The sequence below is a fragment of the Saccoglossus kowalevskii genome, chromosome 22 (assembly GCF_978046115.1).
Source record: "Saccoglossus kowalevskii chromosome 22, keSacKowa6.1, whole genome shotgun sequence".
Taxonomy (NCBI): domain Eukaryota; kingdom Metazoa; phylum Hemichordata; class Enteropneusta; family Harrimaniidae; genus Saccoglossus; species Saccoglossus kowalevskii.
In genome coordinates, this window is record NC_140662.1 from 25,941,198 (window position 1) to 25,955,809 (window position 14,612).

Here is a 14,612-nt window from a genome sequence, read left to right on the forward strand (position 1 = left end):
TCATATATTTTACATATTATTAGCATTATTAAAATGTTATATAATAAACGTGTAACTATTTTGGTACCAATCCTATATTAAATAATTACAGCTCCTAAGAACTATATGACACATGTTACTATTTTGGTACCAATCCTATATTGAATAATTACAGCTCCTAAGAACTATATGACACATGTTACTATGTTGGTACTAATCCTATATTAAATAATTACAGCTCCTAAGAACTATATGACACATGTTACTATGTTGGTACTAATCCTATATTAAATAATTACAGCTCCTACGAACTATATAAAACATGTTACTATTATGGTACCCATCCTATATTAAATAATTACAACTCCTAAGAACTATATGATACATGTTACTATGTTGGTACCAATCCTATATTAAATAATTACAGCTCCTAAGAACTATGTGATACATGTTACTATGTTAGTACGAATCCTATATTAAATAATTACAGATCTTAAGAACTATATGATACATGTTACTATTTTGGTACCAATCCTATATTGAATAATTACAGCTCCTAAGAACTATATGACACATGTTACTATTTTGGTACCAATCCTATATTGAATAATTACAACTCCTAAGAACTATATGATACATGTTACTATGTTAGTACGAATCCTGTATTAAATAATTACAGCTCTTAAGAACTATATGACACATGTTACTATGTTGGTACTAATCCTATATTAAATAATTACAGCTCCTAAGAACTATATGATACATGTTACTATGTTAGTACGAATCCTATATTAAATAATTACAGCTCCTAAGAACTATATGACACATGTTACTATTTTGGTACCAATCCTATATTGAATAATTACAGCTCCTAAGAACTATATGACACATGTTACTATTTTGGTACCAATCCTATATTAAATAATTACAACTCCTAAGAACTATATGATACATGTTACTATGTTGGTACCAATCCTATATTAAATAATTACAGCTCCTAAGAACTATATGATACATGTTACTATGTTAGTACGAATCCTATATTAAATAATTACAGCTCCTAAGAACTATATGACACATGTTACTATTTTGGTACCAATCCTATATTGAATAATTACAGCTCCTAAGAACTATATGACACATGTTACTATTTTGGTACCAATCCTATATTGAATAATTACAGCTCCTAAGAACTATATGACACATGCTACTATGTTGGTACTAATCCTATATTAAATAATTAAAGCTCCTACGAACTATATAAAACATGTTACTATTATGGTACCAATACTATATTAAATAATTACAACTCCTAAGAACTATATGATACATGTTACTATGTTGGTACCAATCCTATATTAAATAATTACAGCTCCTAAGAACTATATGATACATGTTACTATGTTAGTACGAATCCTATATTAAATAATTACAGCTCTTAAGAACTATATGATACATGTTACTAAGTTGGTACCAATCCTATATTGAATAATTACAACGCCTAAGAACTATATGACACATGTTACTATTTTGGTACCAATCCTATATTGAATAATTACAGCTCCTAAGAACTATATGATACATGTTACTATGTTAGTACGAATCCTATATTAAATAATTACAGCTCTTAAGAACTATATGTTACATGTTACTATGTTGGTACCAATCCTATATTAAATAATTACAGCTCTTTAAGAACTATATGATACATGTTACTATGTTGGTACGAATCCTGTATTAAATAATTACAGCTCCTACGAACTATATGACACATGTTACTATGTTGGTACCAATCCTGTATTAAATAATTACAGCTCTTAAGAAATATATGATACATGTTACTATGTTGGTACCAATCCTATATTGAATAAGTACAGCTCCTAAGAACTATATGACACATGTTACTATTTTGGTACCAATCCTATATTAAATAATTACAGCTCATAAGAACTATATGATACATGTTACTATGTTGGTACCAATCCTATATTGAATAATTACAGCTCCTAAGAACTATATGACACATGTTACTATTTTGGTACCAATCCTATATTGAATAATTACAGCTCCTAAGAACTATATGACACATGTTACTATGTTGGTACTAATCCTATAATAAATAATTACAGCTCCTAAGAACTATATGATACATGTTACTATGTTAGTACGAATCCTATATTAAATAATTACAGCTCCTAAGAACTATATGACACATGTTACTATTTTGGTACCAATCCTATATTGAATAATTACAGCTCCTAAGAACTATATGACACATGTTACTATTTTGGTACCAATCCTATATTAAATAATTACAACTCCTAAGAACTATATGATACATGTTACTATGTTGGTACCAATCCTATATTAAATAATTACAGCTCCTAAGAACTATATGATACATGTTACTATGTTAGTACGAATCCTATATTAAATAATTACAGCTCCTAAGAACTATATGACACATGTTACTATGTTGGTACTAATCCTATATTAAATAATTACAGCTCCTACGAACTATATGATACCTGTTACTATTATGGTACCAATCCTATATTAAATAATTACAACTCCTAAGAACTATATGATACATGTTACTATGTTGGTGCCAATCCTATATTAAATAATTACAGCTCCTAAGAACTATGTGATACATGTTACTATGTTAGTACGAATCCTATATTAAATAATTACAGATCTTAAGAACTATATGATACATGTTACTATGTTGGTACCAATCCTATATTGAATAATTACAACGCCTAAGAACTATATGTTACATGTTACTATGTTGGTACCAATCCTATATTAAATAATTACAGCTCTTTAAGAACTATATGATACATGTTACAATGTTGGTAGCAATCCTGTATTAAATAATTACAGCTCTTAAGAACTATATGATACATGTTACTATGTTGGTACCAATCCTATATTGAATAATTACAGCTCCTAAGAACTATATAAAACATGTTACTATTATGGTACCAATCCTATATTAAATAATTACAGCTCATAAGAACTATATGATACATGTTACTATGTTGGTACCAATCCTATATTAAATAATTGCAGCTCGTAAGAACTATATGATACATGTTACTATGTTGGTACCAATCCTGTATTAAATAATTACAGCTCCTACGAACTATATATAAAACATGTTACTATTATGGTACCCATCCTGTATTAAATAATTACAGCTCATAAGAACTATATGATACATGTTACTATGTTGGTACCAATCCTATATTAAATAATTACAGCTCCTACGAACTATATAAAACATGTTACTATTATGGTACCCATCCTGTATTAAATAATTACAGCTCATAAGAACTATATGATACATGTTACTATGTTGGTACCAATCCTATATTAAATAATTACAGCTCCTAAGAACTATATGATACATGTTACTATGTTAGTACGAATCCTGTATTAAATAATGACAGCTCTTAAGAACTATATGACACATGTTACTATGTTGGTACTAATCCTATATTAAATAATTACAGCTCCTACGAACTATATGATACCTGTTACTATTATGGTACCCATCCTGTATTAAATAATTACAGCTCATAAGAACTATATGATACATGTTACTATGTTGGTACCAATCCTATATTAAATAATTGCAGCTCCTAAGAACTATATGATACATGTTACTATGTTGGTACCAATCCTATATTAAATAATTACAGCTCCTAAGAACTATATGATACATGTTACTATGTTAGTACGAATTCTGTATTAAATAATTACAGCTCTTAAGAACTATATGACACATGTTACTATGTTGGTACTAATCCTATATTAAATAATTACAGCTCCTACGAACTATATAAAACATGTTACTATTATGGTACCCATCCTGTATTAAATAATTACAGCTCGTAAGAACTATATGATACATGTTACTATGTTGGTACTAATCCTATATTAAATAGTTACAGCTCCTACGAACTATATAAAACATGTTACTATTATGGTACCCATCCTGTATTAAATAATTACAGCTCTTAAGAACTATATGATACATGTTACTATGTTGGTACTAATCCTATATTAAATAATTACAGCTCCTAAGAACTATATGATACATGTTACTATGTTAGTACGAATTCTGTATTAAATAATTACAGCTCTTAAGAACTATATGACACATGTTACTATGTTGGTACTAATCCTATATTAAATAATTACAGCTCCTACGAACTATATAAAACATGTTACTATTATGGTACCCATCCTGTATTAAATAATTACAGCTCGTAAGAACTATATGATACATGTTACTATGTTGGTACTAATCCTATATTAAATAGTTACAGCTCCTACGAACTATATGATACATGTTACTATGTTGGTACTAATCCTATATTAAATAATTACAGCTCCTACGAACTATATGACACATGTTACTATGTTGGTACTAATCCTATATTAAATAGTTACAGCTCCTACGAACTATATAAAACATGTTACTATTATGGAACCCATCCTGTATTAAATAATTACAGCTCATAAGAACTATATGATACATGTTACTATGTTGGTACAAATCCTATATTAAATAATTACAGCTCCTAAGAACTATATGATACATGTTACTATGTTAGTACGAATCCTATATTAAATAATTACAGCTCTTAAGAACTATATGATACATGTTACTATGTTGGTACCAATCCTATATTGAATAATTACAACGCCTAAGAACTATATGTTGCATGTTACTATGTTGGTACCAATCCTGTATTAAATAATTACAGCTCTTAAGAACTAAATGATACATGTTACTATGTTGGTACCAATCCTGTATTAAATAATTACAGCTCTTAAGAACTATATGATACATGTTACTATGTTGGTACCAATCCTATATTAAATAATTACAGCTCTTAAGAACTATATGATACATGTTATTATGTTGGTACCAATCCTATATTAAATAATTACAGCTCCTAAGAACTATATGATACATGTTATTATGTTGGTACCAATCCTATATTAAATAATTACAGCTCTTAAGAACTAAATGATACATGTTACTATGTTGGTACCAATCCTATATTAAATAATTACAGCTCCTAAGAACTATATGATACATGTTACTATGTTGGTACCAATCCTATATTGAATAATTACAGCTCCTAAGAACTATATGATACATGTTACTATGTTAGTACTAATCCTATATTAAATAATTACAGCTCCTAAGAACTATATGATACATGTTACTATGTTGGTACCAATCCTATATTAAATAATTACAGCTCGTAAGAACTATATGACACATGTTACTATGTTGGTACCAATCCTATATTACATAATTACAGTTCTTAAGAACCATATGGTACATGTTACTATGTTGGTACCAATCCTATATTAAATAATTACAGCTCTTAAGAACTAAATGATACATGTTACTATGTTGGTACCAATCCTATATAAAATAATTACAGCTCCTAAGAACTATATGATACATGTTACTATGTTGGTACCAATCCTATATTAAATAATTACAGCTCCTACGAACTATATGATACATGTTACTATTATGGTACCCATCCTGTATTAAATAATTACAGCTCATAAGAACTATATGATACATGTTACTATGTTGGTACCCATCCTGTATTAAATAATTACAGCTCCTAAGAACTATATGATACATGTTACTATGTTAGTACGAATCCTGTATTAAATAATGACAGCTCTTAAGAACTATATGACACATGTTACTATGTTGGTACTAATCCTATATTAAATAATTACAGCTCCTACGAACTATATGATACCTGTTACTATTATGGTACCCATCCTGTATTAAATAATTACAGCTCATAAGAACTATATGATACATGTTACTATGTTGGTACCAATCCTATATTAAATAATTACAGCTCCTAAGAACTATATGATACATGTTACTATGTTAGTACGAATCCTGTATTAAATAATTACAGCTCTTAAGAACTATATGACACATGTTACTATGTTGGTACTAATCCTATATTAAATAATTACAGCTCCTACGAACTATATGATACCTGTTACTATTATGGTACCCATCCTGTATTAAATAATTAAAGCTCATAAGAACTATATGATACATGTTACTATGTTGGTACCAATCCTATATTAAATAATTACAGCTCCTAAGAACTATATGATACATGTTACTATGTTAGTACGAATTCTGTATTAAATAATTACAGCTCTTAAGAACTATATGACACATGTTACTATGTTGGTACTAATCCTATATTAAATAATTACAGCTCCTACGAACTATATAAAACATGTTACTATTATGGTACCCATCCTGTATTAAATAATTACAGCTCGTAACAACTATATGATACATGTTACTATGTTGGTACCAATCCTATATTAAATAATTACAGTTCCTAAGAACTATATGATACATGTTACTATGTTGGTACCAATCCTATATTAAATAATTACAGCTCCTAAGAACTATATGATACATGTTACTATGTTAGTACGAATCCTGTATTAAATAATTACAGCTCTTAAGAACTATATGATACATGTTACTATGTTGGTACTAATCCTATATTAAATAATTACAGCTCTTAAGAACTATATAATACATGTTACTATGTTGATACCAATCCTGTATTAAATAATTACAGCTCCTACGAACTATATGATACATGTTATTATGTTGGTACCAATCCTATATTAAATAATTACAGCTCCTACGAACTATATGATACATGTTACTATTATGGTACCCATCCTGTATTAAATAATTACAGCTCATAAGAACTATATGATACATGTTACTATGTTGGTACCAATCCTATATTAAATAATTACAGCTCTTAAGAACTATATGATACATGTTACTATGTTGGTACCAATCCTATATTGAATAATTACAGCTCGTAAGAACTATATGATACATGTTACTATGTCGGTACCAATCCTATATTGAATAATTACAGCTCCTACGAACTATATAAAACATGTTACTATTATGGTACCCATCCTGTATAAAATAATTACAACTCCTAAGAACTATATGATACATGTTACTATGTTGGTACCAATCCTATATTAAATAATTACAGCTCCTACGAACTATATAAAACATGTTACTATTATGATACCCATCCTGTATTAAATAATTACAGCTCTTAAGAACTATATGATACATGTTACTATGTTGGCACCAATCCTATATTAAATAATTACAGCTCCTACGAACTATATGATACCTGTTACTATTATGGTACCCATCCTGTATTTAATAATTACAGCTCATAAGAACTATATGATACATGTTACTATGTTGGTACCAATCCTATATTAAATAATTACAGCTCTTAAGAACTATATGATACATGTTACTATGTTGGTACCAATCCTATATTGAATAATTACAGCTCGTAAGAACTATATGATACATGTTACTATGTCGGTACCAATCCTATATTGAATAATTACAGCTCCTAAGAACTATATAAAACATGTTACTATTATGGTACCCATCCTGTTTTAAATAATAACAGCTCATAAGAACTATAAGATACATGTTACTATTATGGTACCCATCCTGTTTTAAATAATAACAGTTCCTAAGAACTATATGATACATGTTACTATGTTGGTACCAATCCTATATTAAATAATTACAGCTCCTACGAACTATATGATACATGTTACTATTATGGTACCCATCCTGTATTAAATAATTACAGCTCATAAGAACTATATGATACATGTTACTATATTGGTACCAATCCTATATTAAATAATTACAGCTCCTACGAACTATATAAAACATGTTACTATTATGATACCCATCCTGTATTAAATAATTACAGCTCTTAAGAACTATATGATACATGTTACTATGTTGGCACCAATCCTATATTAAATAATTACATCTCCTACGAACTATATGATACCTGTTACTATTATGGTACCCATCCTGTATTTAATAATTACAGCTCATAAGAACTATATGATACATGTTACTATGTTGGTACCAATCCTATATTAAATAATTACAGCTCCTAAGAACTATATGATACATGTTACTATGTTAGTACGAATCCTGTATTAAATAATCACAGCTCTTAAGAACTATATGACACATGTTACTATGTTGGTACTAATCCTATATTAAATAATTACAGCTCCTACGAACTATATAAAACATGTTACTATTATGGTACCCATCCTGTATTAAATAATTACAGCTCGTAAGAACTATATGATACATGTTACTATGTTGGTACCAATCCTATATTAAATAATTACAGTTCCTACGAACTATATGATACATGTTACTATGTTGGTACCAATCCTATATTAAATAATTACAGCTCCTAAGAACTATATGATACATGTTACTATGTTAGTACGAATCCTGTATTAAATAATTACAGCTCATAAGAACTATATGATGCATGTTACTATGTTGGTACTAATCCTATATTAAATAATTACAGCTCTTAAGAACTATATAATACATGTTACTATGTTGATACCAATCCTGTATTAAATAATTACAGCTCCTACGAACTATATGATACATGTTACTATGTTGGTACCAATCCTATATTAAATAATTACAGCTCCTACGAACTATATGATACATGTTACTATTATGGTACCCATCCTGTATTAAATAATTACAGCTCATAAGAACTATATGATACATGTTACTATGTTGGTACCAATCCTATATTAAATAATTACAGCTCTTAAGAACTATATGATACATGTTACTATGTTGGTACCAATCCTATATTGAATAATTACAGCTCGTAAGAACTATATGATACATGTTACTATGTCGGTACCAATCCTATATTGAATAATTACAGCTCCTACGAACTATACAAAACATGTTACTATTATGGTACCCATCCTGTATAAAATAATTACAACTCCTAAGAACTATATGATACATGTTACTATGTTGGTACCAATCCTATATTAAATAATTACACCTCCAACGAACTATATAAAACATGTTACTATTATGGTACCCATCCTGTTTTAAATAATAACAGCTCATAAGAACTATATGATACATGTTACTATGTTGGTACCAATCCTATATTAAATAATTACAGCTCCTACGAACTATATAAAACATGTTACTATTATGGTACCCATCCTGTATTAAATAATTACAGCTCATAAGAACTATATGATACATGTTACTATGTTGGTACCAATCCTATATTAAATAATTACAGCTCCTACGAACTATATAAAACATGTTACTATTATGGTACCCATCCTGTATTAAATAATTACAGCTCTTAAGAACTATATGATACATGTTACTATGTTGGTACCAATCCTATATTGAATAATTACAGCTTGTAAGAACTATATGATACATGTTACTATTATGGTACCCATCCTGTATTAAATAATTACAGCTCCTAAGAACTATATGATACATGTTACTATGTTAGTACGAATCCTGTATAAAATAATTACAGCTCTTAAGAACTATATGATACATGTTACTATGTTAGTACGAATCCTATATTAAATAATTACAACTCCTAAGAACTATATGATACATGTTACTATGTTGGTACCAATCCTATATTAAATAATTACAGCTCCTACGAACTATATGATACATGTTACTATAATGGTACCTATCCTGTATTAAATAATTACAGCTCATAAGAACTATATGATACATGTTACTATGTTGGTACCAATCCTATATTAAATAATTACAGCTCCTACGAACTATATAAAACATGTTACTATTATGGTACCCTTCCTGTATTAAATAATTACAGCTCTTAAGAACTATATGATACATGTTACTATGTTGGTACCAATCCTATATTAAATAATTACAGCTCCTAAGAACTATATGATACATGTTACTATGTTAGTACGAATCCTGTATAAAATAATTACAGCTCTTAAGAACTATATGACACATGTTACTATGTTGGTACTAATCCTATATTAAATAATTACAGCTCCTACGAACTATATGATACATGTTACTATGTTGGTACTAATCCTATATTAAATAATTACAGCTCCTACGAACTATATGACACATGTTACTATGTTGGTACCAATCCTATATTAAATAATTACAGCTCCTACGAACTATATGACACATGTTACTATGTTGGTACCAATCCTATATTAAATAATTACAGCTCCTAAGAACTATATGATACATGTTACTATGTTGGTACTAATCCTATATTAAATAATTACAGCTCCGACGAACTATATAAAACATGTTACTATTATGGTACCCATCCTGTATTAAATAATTACAGCTCATAAGAACTATATGATACATGTTACTATGTTGGTACCAATCCTATATTAAATAATTACAGCTCCTAAGAACTATATGATACCTGTTACTATTATGGTACCCATCCTGTATTAAATAATTACAGCTCCTAAGAACTATATGATACATGTTACTATGTTAGTACGAATCCTGTATTAAATAATTACAGCTCTTAAGAACTATATGACACATGTTACTATGTTGGTACTAATCCTATATTAAATAATTACAGCTCCTACGAACTATATGATACCTGTTACTATTATGGTACCCATCCTGTATTAAATAATTAAAGCTCATAAGAACTATATGATACATGTTACTATGTTGGTACCAATCCTATATTAAATAATTACAGCTCCTAAGAACTATATGATACATGTTACTATGTTAGTACGAATTCTGTATTAAATAATTACAGCTCTTAAGAACTATATGACACATGTTACTATGTTGGTACTAATCCTATATTAAATAATTACAGCTCCTACGAACTATATAAAACATGTTACTATTATGGTACCCATCCTGTATTAAATAATTACAGCTCGTAACAACGATATGATACATGTTACTATGTTGGTACCAATCCTATATTAAATAATTACAGTTCCTAAGAACTATATGATACATGTTACTATGTTGGTACCAATCCTATATTAAATAATTACAGCTCCTAAGAACTATATGATACATGTTACTATGTTAGTACGAATCCTTTATTAAATAATTACAGCTCTTAAGAACTATATGATACATGTTACTATGTTGGTACTAATCCTATATTAAATAATTACAGCTCTTAAGAACTATATAATACATGTTACTATGTTGATACCAATCCTGTATTAAATAATTACAGCTCCTACGAACTATATGATACATGTTATTATGTTGGTACCAATCCTATATTAAATAATTACAGCTCCTACGAACTATATGATACATGTTACTATTATGGTACCCATCCTGTATTAAATAATTACAGCTCATAAGAACTATATGATACATGTTACTATGTTGGTACCAATCCTATATTAAATAATTACAGCTCTTAAGAACTATATGATACATGTTACTATGTTGGTACCAATCCTATATTGAATAATTACAGCTCGTAAGAACTATATGATACATGTTACTATGTCGGTACCAATCCTATATTGAATAATTACAGCTCCTACGAACTATATAAAACATGTTACTATTATGGTACCCATCCTGTATAAAATAATTACAACTCCTAAGAACTATATGATACATGTTACTATGTTGGTACCAATCCTATATTGAATAATTACACCTCCAACGAACTATATAAAACATGTTACTATTATGGTACCCATCCTGTATTAAATAATTACAGCTCATAAGAACTATATGATACATGTTACTATGTTGGTACCAATCCTATATTAAATAATTACAGCTCCTACGAACTATATAAAACATGTTACTATTATGATACCCATCCTGTATTAAATAATTACAGCTCTTAAGAACTATATGATACATGTTACTATGTTGGCACCAATCCTATATTAAATAATTACAGCTCATAAGAACTATATGATACATGTTACTATGTTGGTACCAATCCTATATTAAATAATTACAGCTCCTACGAACTATATGATACATGTTACTATTATGGTACCCATCCTGTATTAAATAATTACAGCTCATAAGAACTATATGATACATGTTACTATGTTGGTACCAATCCTATATTAAATAATTACAGCTCCTACGAACTATATAAAACATGTTACTATTATGATACCCATCCTGTATTAAATAATTACAGCTCTTAAGAACTATATGATACATGTTACTATGTTGGCACCAATCCTATATTAAATAATTACAGCTCCTACGAACTATATGATATCTGTTACTATTATGGTACCCATCCTGTATTTAATAATTACAGCTCATAAGAACTATATGATACATGTTACTATGTTGGTACCAATCCTATATTAAATAATTACAGCTCCTAAGAACTATATGATACATGTTACTATGTTAGTACGAATCCTGTATTAAATAATTACAGCTCTTAAGAACTATATGACACATGTTACTATGTTGGTACTAATCCTATATTAAATAATTACAGCTCCTACGAACTATATAAAACATGTTACTATTATGGTACCCATCCTGTATTAAATAATTACAGCTCGTAAGAACTATATGATACATGTTACTATGTTGGTACCAATCCTATATTAAATAATTACAGTTCCTACGAACTATATGATACATGTTACTATGTTGGTACCAATCCTATATTAAATAATTACAGCTCCTAAGAACTATATGATACATGTTACTATGTTAGTACGAATCCTGTATTAAATAATTACAGCTCATAAGAACTATATGATGCATGTTACTATGTTGGTACTAATCCTATATTAAATAATTACAGCTCCTACGAACTATATGATACATGTTACTATTATGGTACCCATCCTGTATTAAATAATTACAGCTCATAAGAACTATATGATACATGTTACTATGTTGGTACCAATCCTATATTAAATAATTACAGCTCTTAAGAACTATATGATACATGTTACTATGTTGGTACCAATCCTATATTGAATAATTACAGCTCGTAAGAACTATATGATACATGTTACTATGTCGGTACCAATCCTATATTGAATAATTACAGCTCCTACGAACTATACAAAACATGTTACTATTATGGTACCCATCCTGTATTAAATAATTACAGCTCATAAGAACTATATGATACATGTTACTATGTTGGTACCAATCCTATATTAAATAATTACAGCTCCTACGAACTATATAAAACATGTTACTATTATGGTACCCATCCTGTATTAAATAATTACAGCTCTTAAGAACTATATGATACATGTTACTATGTTGGTACCAATCCTATATTGAATAATTACAGCTTGTAAGAACTATATGATACATGTTACTATTATGGTACCCATCCTGTATTAAATAATTACAGCTCCTAAGAACTATATGATACATGTTACTATGTTAGTACGAATCCTGTATAAAATAATTACAGCTCATAAGAACTATATGATACATGTTACTATGTTGGTACCAATCCTATATTAAATAATTACAGCTCTTAAGAACTATATGATACATGTTACTATGTTGGTACCAATCCTATATTGAATAATTACAGCTCGTAAGAACTATATGATACATGTTACTATGTCGGTACCAATCCTATATTGAATAATTACAGCTCCTACGAACTATACAAAACATGTTACTATTATGGTACCCATCCTGTATTAAATAATTACAGCTCATAAGAACTATATGATACATGTTACTATGTTGGTACCTATCCTGTATTAAATAATTACAGCTCATAAGAACTATATGATACATGTTACTATGTTGGTACCAATCCTATATTAAATAATTACAGCTCCTACGAACTATATAAAACATGTTACTATTATGGTACCCTTCCTGTATTAAATAATTACAGCTCTTAAGAACTATATGATACATGTTACTATGTTGGTACCAATCCTATATTAAATAATTACAGCTCCTAAGAACTATATGATACATGTTACTATGTTAGTACGAATCCTGTATAAAATAATTACAGCTCTTAAGAACTATATGACACATGTTACTATGTTGGTACTAATCCTATATTAAATAATTACAGCTCCTACGAACTATATGATACATGTTACTATGTTGGTACTAATCCTATATTAAATAATTACAGCTCCTACGAACTATATGACACATGTTACTATGTTGGTACCAATCCTATATTAAATAATTACAGCTCCTACGAACTATATGACACATGTTACTATGTTGGTACCAATCCTATATTAAATAATTACAGCTCCTAAGAACTATATGATACATGTTACTATGTTGGTACTAATCCTATATTAAATAATTACAGCTCCGACGAACTATATAAAACATGTTACTATTATGGTACCCATCCTGTATTAAATAATTACAGCTCATAAGAACTATATGATACATGTTACTATGTTGGTACCAATCCTATATTAAATAATTACAGCTCCTAAGAACTATATGATACATGTTACTATGTTAGTACGAATCCTATATTAAATAATTACAGCTCTTAAGAACTATATGATACATGTTACTATGTTGGTACCAATCCTATATTAAATAATTACAGCTCCTAAGAACTATATGATACATGTTACTATGTTAGTACGAATCCTGTATAAAATAATTACAGCTCTTAAGAACTATATGACACATGTTA